Raw genomic sequence first — 14,743 nt, 5'->3', positions numbered from 1 at the left:
TTGCTTCTGCCCCACAGACATTGGGCACCCCTCCCTCCCCTGCAGAGGCCTGGGGACTGGGGTCCCCCTCCAATGGGGGGGGCAGCTGCTTAGGGCACCACAATGTCTAGGGACGGCCCTGCAGGTAGCCTGGGTGCTCTCAGTGACCAGGGTGCCGGCTTTCAAAGGGCTCAGTTTGTAGCTGCTAACAGCCCCTGTCACATGGCCATGAGTGTGTAATTGACCATAGAGCGGAAATAACACCAGATGTAAATTGTTACTTCATTATTCAATTCAGAACCTAGATCTGCCAGTATCTGCTCTGCACAGCCATGTTGGTATATAATGTTACATGTCTTCTTCTCCCCGTCATGTGCTGTCATAGTTCTAAGTGAAAATTCTACTTCTTTTGAAAAATCATCTGTAGCTGTCAGTACAAACTGGTATCGCTTCTGTGGTATTGGATAGAGTCCAATTAAATCTGCTCCCCGCAATCCCCAGGGTTAACAACCTGTGTGCAAGAACACAGGCTAGAGTTCTCATTTGGATTTTTCCTATGACATTTTAATTATAATCCCATACATAGTAAGCAAAGTAAATGTTATAATGTGGTTTCTATAATAGTTGATGTTTCCACACAGTCAGAATCTAACTTTTGGTATTTTCCAGACATAAATAAATACAGGCCAAACTTCTGCAACTGAAAACTTGCATAAATACAATAGAAGTAGTTGCTGCACTATGTCATCCATTAGTTCACAGGGGCACTTGTTAGAGCTGATTAGAGGCTTTGTTGTGCAGCAATAATAAATACAGATCATGATAAACAATCAGCTTGGCCAATGTTTAAAAACACTTCAGATGTATTTAACATGGGCAAGTGTTTGATTTAACCTGGAGCCATCAGCTCAGGTCCACTTCATAGCAGGGGTTGTAAAGTTAAGTCCAATCCAAGCAGGATATTTGCTTGGCATGAGATCCTGTATGAACTCCTGCAAAGCATATGACAGAGACAGCAGGGTGACCAGAACCTGCTGTAACTCCCTGGGTTCTCTGCTGTCTTTCCAATGAAACCAGAGAACGTTACCCAGAGCACTCAACGGTCTCCTTGGAGATCTAAGAGAGACTCAAACCAAGCAGTGGAAACACAAACTGCCTGATGGAACCAGCACAGGATAATTGAAAGGGCCTCAAATGCCACAGCTCTGGACATAAGAACATAAGAACATAAGAAAGGCCGTACCGGGTCAGACCAAAGGTCCATCTAGCCCAGTATCTGTCTACCGACAGTGGCCAATGCCAGGTGCCCCTGAGGGAGTGAACCTAACAGGCAATGATCAAGTGATCTCTCTCCTGCCATCCATCTCCATCCTCTGACGAACAGAGGCTAGGGACACCATTCTTACCCATCCTGGCTAATAGCCATTTATGGACTTAGCCACCATGAATTTATCCAGTCCCCTTTTAAACATTGTTATAGTCCTAGCCTTCACAACCTCCTCAGGTAAGGAGTTCCACAAGTTGACTGTGCGCTGTGTGAAGAAGAACTTCCTTTTATTTGTTTTAAACCTGCTGCCTATTAATTTCATTTGGTGACCCCTAGTTCTTGTATTATGGGAATAAGTAAATAACTTTTCCTTATCCACTTTCTCAACATCACTCATGATTTTATATACCTCTATCATGTCCCCCCTTAGTCTTCTCTTTTCCAAACTGAAGAGTCCTAGCCTCTTTAATCTTTCCTCATATGGGCCCCTCTCTAAACCCCTAATCATTTTAGTTGCTCTTTTCTGAACCTTTTCTAGTGCTAGAATATCTTTTTTGAGGTGAGGAGACCACATCTGTACACAGTATTCGAGATGTGGGCGTACCATGGATTTATATAAGGGCAATAATATATTCTCAGTCTTATTCTCTATCCCTTTTTAATGATTCCTAACATCCTGTTTGCTTTTTGACCGCCTCTGCACACTGCGTGGACATCTTCAGAGAACTATCCACGATAACTCCGAGATCTTTTTCCTGACTCGTTGTAGCTAAATTAGCCCCCATCATGTTGTATGTATAGTTGGGGTTATTTTTTCCAATGTGCATTACTTTACATTTATCCACATTAAATTTCATTTGCCATTTTGTTGCCCAATCACTTAGTTTTGTGAGATCTTTTTGAAGTTCTTCACAATCTGCTTTGGTATTAACTATCTTGAGTAGTTTAGTATCATCTGCAAACTTTGCCACCTCACTGTTTACCCCTTTCTCCAGATCATTTATGAATAAATTGAATAGGATTGTTCCTAGGACTGACCCTTGGGGAACACCACTAGTTACCCCTCTCCATTCGGAGAATTTACCATTAATTCCTACCCTTTGTTCCCTGTCCTTTAACCAGTTCTCAATCCATGAAAGGACCTTTCCTTTTATCCCATGACAGCTTAATTTACGTAAGAGCCTTTGGTGAGGGACCTTGTCAAAGGCTTTCTGGAAATCTAAGTACACTATGTCCACCGGATCCCCCTTGTCCACATGTTTGTTGACCCCTTCAAAGAACTCTAATAGATTAGTAAGACACGATTTCCCTTTACAGAAACCATGTTGACTATTGCTCAAGAGTTTATGTTTTTCTATGTGTCTGACAATTTTATTCTTTACTATTGTTTCAACTAATTTGCCCGGTACCGACGTTAGACTTACCGGTCTGTAATTGCCAGGATCACCCCTAGAGCCCTTTTTAAATATTGGCGTTACATTAGCTAACTTCCAGTCATTGGGTACCGAAGCCGATTTAAAGGACAGGTTACAAACCTTAGTTAATAGTTCCGCAACTTCACATTTGAGTTCTTTCAGAACTCTTGGGTGAATGCCATCTGGTCCCGGTGACTTGTTAATGTTGAGTTTATCAATTAATTCCAAAACCTCCTCTAGTGAGACTTCAATCTGTGACAGTTCCTCAGATTTCTTGTCCCTGAAGAAGTCAACCCTATTTTAATCTACAGTCTGTGCACTAAGAATTTGTGACTTACCCAGCAAGGCAGAAATAGAACCCAGGTTTCCTGATTCTTAGTCCAGAGCCATAATCATGAGACCATTCTGACTCCCCTGGAACATGGTTTCTTTACACCCTCCGTTCTGGGCCAAGGGACAGTCCCTCCGGACCTGTCCCATCTCCCAGCAGAGGTAGCACCAGGCCTCCCCCGTGGAATAATGCATCCGGTAGTGGGCTCCATTGTAGGGGACGAGGCAGAACCCCTCAAGCGCCTCTCCATCACATGCTGTTGGTGGCAGTTGAAGTTGCACCTGCCGGCAGAACGAGAGGACATGACGGAGGGTGGGGTCTTTGCAGCCCAATGGAAGAGGGCTGATAACAGAGATTGGTCGCCCCAGGGTAGAAAGGGCAGGCAGCAGGGTGGCATTGGGCAGGAAGGGAGGGACAGAGGTCAGGACTAACTGGACACCCAGGTCTTCCAACAGCTCCAGGGGGCCGAACACGCCCCCACCATCAGGCCCTTCTCCACCACCTCCTGAGCAGCGGCCTCCAATGCTAGGAAGAAGACGACCTTTCCGTACATTTTGGAGGCTGCCTCGATAGCAGTGGGCCCCACTACCCTCACCAACGCCCGCACGTAGGTCTCCACGTGGGGCAAGGTGGGCAGCAGGAGGCAACGGACACTGTGCTTCCTAGTCAAGGTGGGGAAGGGGCCCCGGCCACTATAGATGGTAGCGGAGGCAGTGGGCAGAGGAGATGATGCAGTGGCAGGTGGGGGGGTTGCCGCCACCTGGGCGTATGCCCTGGGGATTGGGGGAGGGGCATCTGTAGAGCTGGTAGAAGGAGCAGCGGGGAGGGATGGCGCGGCCCTAGAACGTGTGTATAACACAGGCCCTAAAACGTCACTGAGTGCTTCCTCCAGAAAACCTATGACGTGACTGAGCCAGAGCACATCTGCTGGAAAGACATCTCCATGCATTAGAGCCAGGCGGTAAGAAAAAATCTTTCTTCTGCAGTGATGTGAAGTTAAAGAACATGGAGAAGAAGAAAACCTCTACTCAGGTTGTTACTGGAGCTGAAGCAGAGAGGCCAGGACATACATGGCTAGGGCCCAGGACTGACTATCAGCAGATCCGCCATTTTCTATTCCTGGCTTTTTGACCATGAGCGAATCTCTTTGCTTCTGTGTGCCTCAGTTTCCACAACTATAACATGAAGCTAATCAAGGTTCTGTTTTTTCTCTCTCCTATTTTGCAAGGCGGGAAACTTAGATACATTTGGGGCCTGTCTACGCTACCGGTCTAGAGTGTCTTTGTAAGCTGATGACCCCCACCTGTTGTTCAGAACCTATGGATAACACAAGCTCCTAAGTTTGTTCTGTGCTTAGCCCCTATGGAACAGCTGGGCTGGGCGGCCTTTTCTCGCTGGGCTGTGCGGAGCAGGTTCTGGGCACTCAGGATATGAAGAGGTTCTCAAGGACTAATTCTTGAAAATAAATCTCAGTGAACTGCAACACAATATAAAATCACTGCCGCTAACATTGGTGGGTGATAAAATATTAGCAGAGTGGTAATTAATGCTGAGGACAGGGCAGTGACACAGAGCAATAGGATCCCTTGATAAGCTGGACCCATTCAAAGAAAACAAGTTTGAAAAGAACCAAATGAAAGGTCCAATACCTAGCAGCAAAGCATGCAGGCTGCACCTAAAGAATGGGGAAGTGTATCCAGGAAAGCACTAACTGTGAAGAGGATTTAGGGGCCATGCTGGACAAGCCATTCAACATGAGCAGCCAGTGTGGTGCTGTGGTGACCAGGGCTAACACCATCATTAGATGTGTGAAAAGAGCAGTGAGTAGCACAGGGAGATGACACACCATCAGTAAGACTGATCCTGGAATACTGCATCCAGTTTTGGCATCCACCTTTGAAAAAGATTTTGAAATATTGGAGATGGGGCAGCAAAAAGCAATGAGGGCTGGAGTAAAATGCCTGCTAGCGAGCTATTGAAAGAGCTCAGTCTGTTTAGATTATCAAAAAGATCGGGAGGTGACGTCACTGAAGTGTTGAAGTGACTTCATGGAGAGAAAATACTGGGTATTAAAGGGCTCATTAACCTAGCAGAGAAAAGCATAACAAGACCCAGTGGCTGGAAACTCAAAAGAGACCAATTCATATTAGAAATAGGGCACAAATATTCAACAGTGAGGATGACTCACCAAAGGAACAAACTAGAAAGGGAAGTGGTGGGAATTGCCCATTTCTTGATGTCTTCTAATGAAGACTAGATGCCTTTCTGGAACATGTTTAGTCAAAAATTAGTTACTATGCTATACAGAAAGCATGTGATATGCAGAGTGTCAGATTACATGCTCTAATTGTCTCTTTTGTCCATAAAGTCTGCTAATTTATGAACAACTGAGCGTAGCCTGGGGAAGAGCATCTCGTGTTCTACTGTGTAGTTGGTGTCATCCCCACAATGAAGAGTCATTGAGTGGGATGATCCAGGGGAAGCAACTCAAGCATCCAATGTGGCTGGACACAGTGATGAGCTGCCAAAATATTAACAACAGGTTCCCTCCTCACCCCACGAGGGGGTCATCCCCCCCGGGGAGTCGTGCCCCATTCAACCCCCCATGTTCCTTTACACCCCCTCAGTGACCTCTGACCCATCCACCCCCTTCCCTGTCCCCTGACTGCCCCCTGCCGCCCCATCCAACCCCTCCTATCATTCCTGATGGCCCCCCGGGACCCCCGCCCCATCCAACCACCCCTTTTCTCTGTCCCTGACTGCCTCCCACCGCCTCATCCAACCCCTGCTCCCTCCTGACTGCCCCCCCGGGACCCTTGTCCTTATTCAATCCCCCTGTTCCCTGCCCTCTGACTGCCCCAACCCCTATCCACCCCCCCACAACCCACCAAACTCCCCTGCCCTCTTCCAACACCCCCTCCCTGCTCCCTGCCCCCCTTACCGCACTGCCTGGGGCCGGGGCCGGGGCCGCTTGGCCGGGACCGGGACTGGGACTGGGACCAGCACCCCGGGGCCCGACTCTTTGGGCTGGGCCGGGCTGGAGCCGCTTGGTGCTGTGGGACCCGAGCTGGGCCGGGTCAGAGCTGCTCGGCCGGGACCAGGCCGAGCCAGGGGTGCTTGGCTGGGACCGAGCTGGGGTGCTCAGTCGGGGCCAGGCCAGGGCCAGAGGGAGCCGCTCAGCCGAAGCCGGACTGGGCCCCGCTATGCCTCCCTAGAGCCCTCCTCACGCCCCCCACCCGCCCGCCCCAGCTTACCTGCCTGCTGCTTGTTTCAGGCTTCCCGTGAACATTCGATTTGTGGGAAGCACGGGAGGGGGAGGAGAAGGAGGGCGGAGCGTTCAGGGGAGGAGAGGGACGTGAACTGGGGCCGGGGACCGGGTGGACAGCTGCCAGAGCTTTTGTTAAATTTAAAAGCTTTTTTAGAACTTGTTGTCCTGGAACAACCGGTTCTAAAAAGGCTTCTAAATTTAACAACTAGTTCCTGGGAACCGGTGCGAACCATCCCCAGCTCACCACTGGCTGGACAGGGGCAGGACATCAGCACTGCAGGGGAGGGGTGGGTGTGGCAGTGACACCACAAGGGCCTTTGGCAGGACCTCAGCCTATTGGACAAAGGTGGTGGGGAGGCGATGATCTCACAGAGAGATCTTGACATCAGCCAGGCAGGACAGGGGTGCAGGACAGGGGCAACCTTGGAGATCCCTGTGGTTTTGCTTCAGCATGTCTCTTTCTCGAGGTCTCTCCTTGAAGACTGAGAGAGAATTCACTTTCACGTACGTGAGCACAAGGAGGACCCTCTTTGGAGTTTTCTTCTTTTCTTTTCTTGATTTTGCTAGAAAACAGAGGTCCCTGTATAGAAGGTAAGAGCCTCCGAGAGGTTTGGAACCTGTTCAGTCTGATCCATCAGGTGCCGGCTGAATTCTAGGAAAGGAAAACACTAGATTGTGGGGGCAACATTTTATTTCTGTCCTAGGACTTTGTCCCTTAGAATTACTGGGGACATTGGAGTTTCTCCTTTTTGTTTCCCTTTTCCTGTCTCTTCCTCCTTTCTCTTCTTCTCTTGCATCTTTGTCCTTTCCCCCTGTTCTCCTTTCACCACCAGGACTTGTCTGTGCATGTGGAGTGGAGGGCAGTGCGGGGGAGGTTCCACTCCAACTCTCATTGCGGGAGGCCCTCCCAAAGACATGTGGCTGGAATAGTGCTCTAAGAGTGACTCCCTCTGGTGGTGACCTGGGACATCTGGTGAGAACTCTCAGCTTTCTGATTCTCAGAGTCTCAGTGCTGATTGGGCGAGCATGGGGCTATTGTGAGGGAGGAGACTCAGGTCCTTGTTACTCGCTTTTCAGACCAAGGAAATAAGCCATAACCAAACATGTGTTCGATTGCTCTTGCTGCTTTTCTCCATTCATTGTCTTTGAGAAATTCATGATTCTCTCTCTAAGGGGCTAGCTCTTCTAAAATACTTACTGAATAATTAGGTTTTAATAAAGCCATAGGCAAACCCATACTTCCAGTCACAAAGGAGTCAGGTGGCACCCTACAGAATGGGGGACAGTCCGCTGGAAAGCAGTGATCCTAAAAAGAATTTTGGGGCCATAATGGACGAGCTGCTCAACATAACCTGTCCATATGAAACTGTGGTAAAAAAGGTTAAAGCCATTCTTGAATGGATAGAGTAGTGAGTGTGGAAAGGGAAATGATCCAGCATTGGGGAGACTGATCTTGGAATGTTGAATCCAGTTCTTGTGTCCACATTTTGAATATTATGTTAAAAAAATTGGAGAGGGTACAGAAAAGATTCATAATTGAGTGATGGGGATGATGCCTTGTAATAAGACATTGAAAAAGCTCAGTCTGTTTAGTATGTACAAAAAAAGAATGAGAGGTAAGTTGCTTGACTTCATGGAGAGAAAATGTTGAATATAAAAAGGGCTCTTTTATCTAACAGAGACAGGCATGACAAGCCCCTGTGGATGGAAGCAGAAATCAGAAAAAGTATAATGACAGTAAGACCCAGATTTGTAAGAGGGTGATTCATCATTGGAACAAACTACCAAGAGAAATGATGGCTTCTCCATCTCTTGAGATCTTCTAATAAAGACTAGATGCCTTTCTAGAAACTGTTTGAGTAAAAGAAAACCCCCGCTCTTCTGACATACAGGAGGCCTTAGGATATGCAGGGGATCAGATTAAATGCTCTAATGGTTCCTTCTGGCCATAAAGTCTACTAACTTATGAAAACCTGATTGTGGCCTGGGGAAGAGCCTCTCGTGTTCTACTGTGTAGTGGGTGTCATCCCACAATGAAGAGTCATTGAATGGGGTGAGCCAGGGGAAGCAGCTCAACCATCCAATGTGGCTGGACAGGGGCAGGACATCAGCACTGCAGGGGAGGGGGTGGGTGTGGCAGTGACATCACAAGGGCCTTTGGCAGGACCTCAGCCTATTGGACAAAGGTGGTGGGGAGGTGATGATCTCACAGAGAGATCTTGACCTCAACCAGGCAAGATAGGGGTGCAGGACAGGGGCAACCTTGGATATCTCTGTGGCTTTGCTTCAGCACGTCTCCTTCTCGAGGTCTCTCCTTGAGGACTGAGAGAGAATTCACTTTCATGTACGTGAGCACAAGGAGGACCCTCTTTGGAGTTTTCTCCTTTTCTTTTCTTGATTTTTCTAGAAAACAGATGTCCCTGTATAGAAGGGTAAAACCCCTGGCTCAGGCTGCCTCTAGAGACTCAGCCCAAAGGCACTGACTTCTAGGTCTGATTAGATGCCAGGGGCCAACCAAAGGAAGCCAATCAGGGGGTAGCAGAGCCCCCTGAAAGCCCACATCAGGGACTGGTGATCTCACCATTATCACCTGACTCTGCACAGACTGGCCTAGTGCCTGTGGGGAGGGTCAGTGAGATGATTATCAGACAAACTGTGTCTGTGCATGTCCATCCATCTCCTCATCCTCCTCTCCTAGGTTCAGGCTGCAGAGGGAAAGGTTTGCCCAGTAGTTAAGGTGCAACGTTAACCTGCACAGATCCAGGTTTTGCTCTGTGTGAAGTCAGGTAAGTCATTTATTTTGTCTGGGCCTGACTTACCCCTCTTCTAAATGGGGGTAACAACCTTCCACATTGCACAGCAGCAGAGACATTGTGTGAGGAGGAGAAGGGGACAAATGAACCCATGTGCCTTCCCCCCTGATTTGCTGCTTGGCTTGTAGTGAGCATGCTCAGTAACCTCAGCTGAAGGCACTGCCCTGACTCTTCCTGTCCACATTAAATCACAAAAACGTCACATTGGGATTGTCGCAAGATTTCCTAATTTCACACTGACTCCTTCACTAGCTGGTGTTTCTCTTAATGCCACAGCTCTTGGAATCCTGTGATTACATGACCATCTCAGCTCTCACTTTAACAAAAGTAAGTTTCTTGCTCTCAGGGCTGAGTAGAAAAGGTTGAGTACGTGACCAGAGCGAATCCTGCCTGCTTGCTCACAAACAAACAGTCCAGAATATAATTTTTTTGAAGAAAAACCCTCATGTTTTCTTCAGCAGCCTCTTGATTTTTGCTTACATGGTGCTGGCAATATTGCCTTGGCAGTGATCAGTTCAGGTTTTCAGGCCTGGCTTCTCCAGCAAAGGCTCTAAAGACCTAAATATAAAAATGAGCATTCTGAGGCCTGGTCTACACTAGGACTTTAATTCGAATTTATCAGCATTAATTCGAACTAACCGCTCAACCGTCCACACCAGGAAGCCATTTAATTCGAACTAGAGGGCTCTTTAGTTCGAATTTGGTACTCCACCCCGACAGGTGGAGTAACGCTAAATTCGCACTTGCTAGCTCGAATTAGGCTTGGTGTGGATGCTAATCGAACTTAGCAGCTCCGGGAGCTATCCCACAGTGCACCACTCTGTTGACGCTCTGGACAGCAGTCCGAGCTTGGATTCTCTGGCCAGCCATACAGGAAATGACCCGCGAAAATTTGAATTCATTTTCCTGTCTGGGCGGTTTGAATCTGACGTTCTGGTTGCACATCGGGGCGAGCTCCGCAGCACCTGCAACGATGCAGAGCTCTCCAGCAGAGGAGTCCGGGCAATCCCAGACTAGAAAGAGGTCCCCAGCATGGACTGACCGGGAAGTCCAGGATCTGATCGCTGTGTGGGGCGAGGAGTCTGTTCTCTCGGAGCTGCGCTCCAACAAGCGGAACGCGAAGACGTTCGAGAAGGTCTCTAAAGCCATGAAAGAGAAAGGATACAGCCGGGATGCGATGCAGTGCCGCGTGAAAGTGAAGGACCTAAGACAAGGGTATCAAAAAGTCAGAGCGGCAAATGGACGCTCCGGAGCCCAGCCCCAGACACGCCGCTTCTACGAGGCACTGCATGCCATTCTAGGTGGGTCTGCCACCAGTGCCCCACCAGTGACGGTGGACTCCGAGGACGGAATAGTGTACCGGGACAGTTCCCCCTCCCTGTTCGCCGATGGGGAAGATGAGGAAGGGTCTTTAGAGGACGGCGCAGGCGACATCGAACCCACTCCCGCTTTCCCTGACAGCCAGGATCTCTTCATCACCCTCACAGAGATCCCCTACCAACCGTCCCCGCCCGTTAACCCGGACTCGGAATCAGGGGAAGGATCAGGCGGTAAGTGCTACAAACAGGGAAACATTTATTTTTTAAGAAACAGGTATATAAAAAATAGAAATACTATATAAACATTTTTAAATATGAAACTATACAAACAGCAGGTCTACACATACAGCAATGGAGCAATAGTCCTCTGGGGATAGTTCAAAAAAGCTCTCAGAGAGCAGCTGGAAAAGCCTCAGCAAGAGGTTTCTTGGGAGAGGTGCCTTGTTGGGTGCTCCGTTGAAGCACACTCTTCCGCGCCAGGCCATCCTCAGGTACAGGGGGACCATCGCCTCTACGAGCATGGCAGTGTAGGGTCCTGGTCTGTGCAGGGCTTCTGTTAGCATCCGCTCTCTCTGTGTGCGCCTGACACGCCTCAGGGTGATGTCGTTGTGGAAGTGCTGCATCTAATTAGTGGAATTAGTGTACTGTTACTATTGTGCATGGTAGACTTTTACTTTGCATAAGAATGACCCTCGCTTAACAGAGTTTTACTTTGCATAAGAATGACCCTCGCTTAACAGAGTTTTACTTTGCATAAGAATGACCCTCGCTTAACAGCCACGTGTTGCAGGCCTCAGAGGAAAAGCATACAGGGGTCTTTCCCGTTCACTGGCGGGAGGTGCCGCATAACGCTCATCTTTTCTGCTTTGCACATTGCCTCCAGCAGGAGAGCACAGCTAAGCACTAACTGATAAGCACTCTGTACTGTAAGGCTTACCTGGACTTTGTGCAAGAGGGATGCGGCTGTCTCTCCTCGCTTGTGCACTATCCAGTGCAATCGCGCCGCCAATGAGAGCGTATTCCGAAATCTCGGACTAGTTCCGAGATCTCCTGAGACTTGGTTCCCTGTTTGGTCTTCTTAACTGAAAATGACTAGACTGTGTTTACTGTTGGCAAACATGTATTTGTTCAAGGAAATCACCTACTTTATCGCATCACACAGCTTCGGCTCCTTCCCGGACTGCCCCGCCATCCCCCTCGCAGAGGCTGGCTCAGATTAGACGCCGAAAGAAAAAGACAAGGGACGACATGTTCCAGGAACTGATGGCCAGCTCCAGAGCGGAGGCGGCAGAGCAGAGACAGTCGAGGGAGAGCCTGTGTCAGCAGCATCGCACACACCTGGAACGGGAGGATAGGTGGCGGCAGGAAGACCAGCAGGCGACTCAAACGCTGCTTGGTCTAATGAGGGAGCAAATGGACACACTCCGGCGCCTTGTAGATGTTCTGCAAGACCGCAGTCAGGAGGAGAGAGCCCCCCTGCAGTGCATCTGCAACCGCCCTCCAACGCCAAGAAGTCCTGTCCCCCCCTCACCCAAAGTGACAAGACGGAGGGGCGGTAGGGGCCGTGAGAACTGTCCCTGCACCACAGCACACCGATAATGTTCGAGACAACTGTCGCGCTGTAAATTTGTACAAGCTCTTTCCTTACAGCATCAACCAGTCCCAACTCCAAGTTCAAACCCCCCACTGTGTATTACATTATTAAAAGCGGTTTGGTGTTACTGACTGTTTCCGTCACGTTTCTGGTGTCAGAAGACTTTCTGTTGTTCTGTGGGGGGGGGGAATTGTAATGTCAGTGCATAGCCCACAGTGCCATGCTACAGACTTGGCTGCAGGGTCAACTGCAGGGCACACACAGACTGCAGTCACTAGGCACCAGGGACAGTCTGTGTGGTGTATGCTGCCCCGGGTCTTTCCTTGATGTGTATGCTTGTGCAGGGTCCTGGTGCCTGACATCCCCGATTGTAAAGGCAGGCTTCCCTTCACATGCACTTGGATCCTCACGATCCTCCCCGGTGCCCTGAGCCCCAAAAAGAGACCTCATCCAGGGGCAGATACTCACCCTTCCCCCACACCCCTCACCCCTTCCAACGCCCAAACCCCACAGCCGTCATGGTAACCCCTATCCAAAGACGGCACCCCTCGCCCCTTCCTGCAAACCCACCCATCAGTGCACACCTTAACCAGCACAGAATGCTTCCATGTTTCAACGAAGAAACAGAAATGCAAAGTCAACGAAAGATTTATTATTAATTACTAAAACATGTCCTTAGTTTTAAAACGTCCTTGGGAAGTGGGGAAAACTTGGTTTATGATCAGGCTCTCTTAAAATCAAGTGGACAGTCACAGGTTACCCTGCTCTGCGAGGAAACTCGCTTTCAAAGCCTCCCTGATGCATATCGCTTCCCGCTGGGATATTCTCTCAGCACGGGTGTTTGGCTGATCGTAAACAGCAGCCAGGCGATTTGCCTCAACCTCCCAAGCGGCCAAAAAGGTCTCGCCCTTGCTCTCACAGAGATTGTGGAGCACACAGCAAGCAGCAATAACTACGGGGATATTCTTTTCGCCGATGTCCGAGCGAGTCAGTAAGGTCCGCCATCTCCCCTTGAGACGTCCGAAAGCACACTCCACCACCATTCTGCACTTGCTCAGCCGGTAGTTGAAGAGTTCCTTTTCACTGTCCAAGGCGCCTGTATAGGGCTTCATGAGCCAGGGCATTAGCGGGTAGGCCGGGTCCCCGAGGATCACTGTAGGCATCTGCACATCCCCAACCGTTATTTTGTGGTCCGGGAAGAAAGTGCCTGCCTGGAGGCATCTAAACAGACCAGAGTTCCTGAACACATGCGCGTCATGAACCTTGCCCGCCCACCCGACATTGATGTTGGTAAAACGTCCCCTATGGTCCACCACAGCTTGCAGCACCATTGAAAAGTAGCCCTTTCGGTTAATGTACTCGCTGGCCTGGTGGGCTGGTGCCAGGATAGGGATGTGAGTCCCATCTATAGCCCCACCGCAGTTTGGGAATCCCATCGCGGCGAAGCCATCTATGATGACCTGGACATTTCCGACAGTCACTATCTTTGAGAGCAGTTGCTCAACGATTGCGTGGGCTACTTGAATGACAGCAATCCCCACGGTAGATTTGCCCACGCCAAAGTGGTTCGCTACTGACCGGTAGCTGTCTGGCGTGGCAAGTTTCCAGAGGGCTATGGCCACTCGCTTCTGCACAGTCAGGGCTGCTCGCATCCTTGTGTCCTGGCGCTTCAGGGCAGGGGACAGCAAGTCACACAGTTCAAGGAAAGTGCCCTTACGCATCCTGAAGTTTCGCAGCCACTCTGTGTCATCCCAGACCTGCAGCACTATGCGGTCCCACCAGTCTGTGCTTGTTTCCCGGGCCCAGAATCGCCGTTCCACACCATGAACTTGACCCATTGCCACCATGATCTCCACTTCCCGGCGTACCCTGCTTTGTGAGAGGTCTGCGCCACTCTCCTCACCGTGCTGCCGGAGCCTCCTCGCCCGGTTTCTCAGCATCTGACTGTGGAAGAGGTGGACGATAACGTGCGAGGAGTTGACAACGGCCATAAGTGCAGCGATGATCGCAGCGGGCTCCATGCTCGCAGTGCTGTGGCGTCCGCGCTGTAACCGACCAGACAAGGGCGCGAACAGATTTCCCGCCGGCGCTTTCAAGGAAGACAGGGAGGGTGGGATTGACGGTTCAATGACGACACATTTTCCCCCCCAGCATGCATTGGGGGGAAATCCCACAATTCCAATGGGCAGCGGGGAGTGCGGGAACTGTGGGATAGCTTCCCACAGTGCACCGCTTCCAAAGTCGAAGCTGGCCCCGTGAATGTGGAATCAGAAGTTCGAATTTGTGTATTTAGTATGGATACACAAATTCGACTTATTAAGGTCGAATCCACAAATTCGACTTAAGTAGATTCGAAATAGTCCTGTAGTGTAGACAAGCCCTGAGTGATTCCTTTACTTCACTCTTAATCCAGGGGGGGCTGTGCTCATTTGCTGCTTGGGCCCACAGCCCGGCTCCATGCGCATTCCCACACCTCGCCCTCTCTGTTTCCCTATCTGTTAACTCTGCTGTGTTAGATAAATGATGGCATGAAATTAGGGGGGTTTCCATGGGGGATGGGGATTTAAGGCCTTAGTTCTCAGTGGCACAGTATTGCCAACCCCAAACTTTTGAAAATCATGCGTCAGGATCCCCAGAATGATGTGATGCCTTTTGTGAGACTAAAAAATAAAAATACTAATAAATGTTGAGTTCTTTCTATTTGCCTTCTGATTCTCACACTTTAGGCTGACTCAGGTCACATTTTAAGTTTTTTTC

At 49.5% G+C, this 14,743-nt stretch overlaps 1 protein-coding gene and 1 long non-coding RNA gene across 2 annotated transcripts in view; both read left to right on the top strand.

Moving 5' to 3' along the window:
- LOC120383937 (E3 ubiquitin-protein ligase TRIM39-like) overlaps nucleotides 1-14,743 on the top strand; it is a 961,691-nt gene that overhangs the window by 254,835 nt on the left and 692,113 nt on the right. The window lies entirely within an intron of this gene.
- Nucleotides 6,646-7,378, top strand: LOC120384015. Its single transcript, XR_005588603.1, has 2 exons — nucleotides 6,646-6,851; nucleotides 7,094-7,378. It is a non-coding gene; the product is annotated as an uncharacterized LOC120384015 (long non-coding RNA).

The sequence above is a fragment of the Mauremys reevesii genome, linkage group 15 (assembly GCF_016161935.1).
Source record: "Mauremys reevesii isolate NIE-2019 linkage group 15, ASM1616193v1, whole genome shotgun sequence".
Lineage (NCBI taxonomy): Eukaryota > Metazoa > Chordata > Testudines > Geoemydidae > Mauremys > Mauremys reevesii.
Note: the sequence above shows the minus strand (reverse complement) of the source record. Positions and strands in the feature narration are given on the sequence as shown.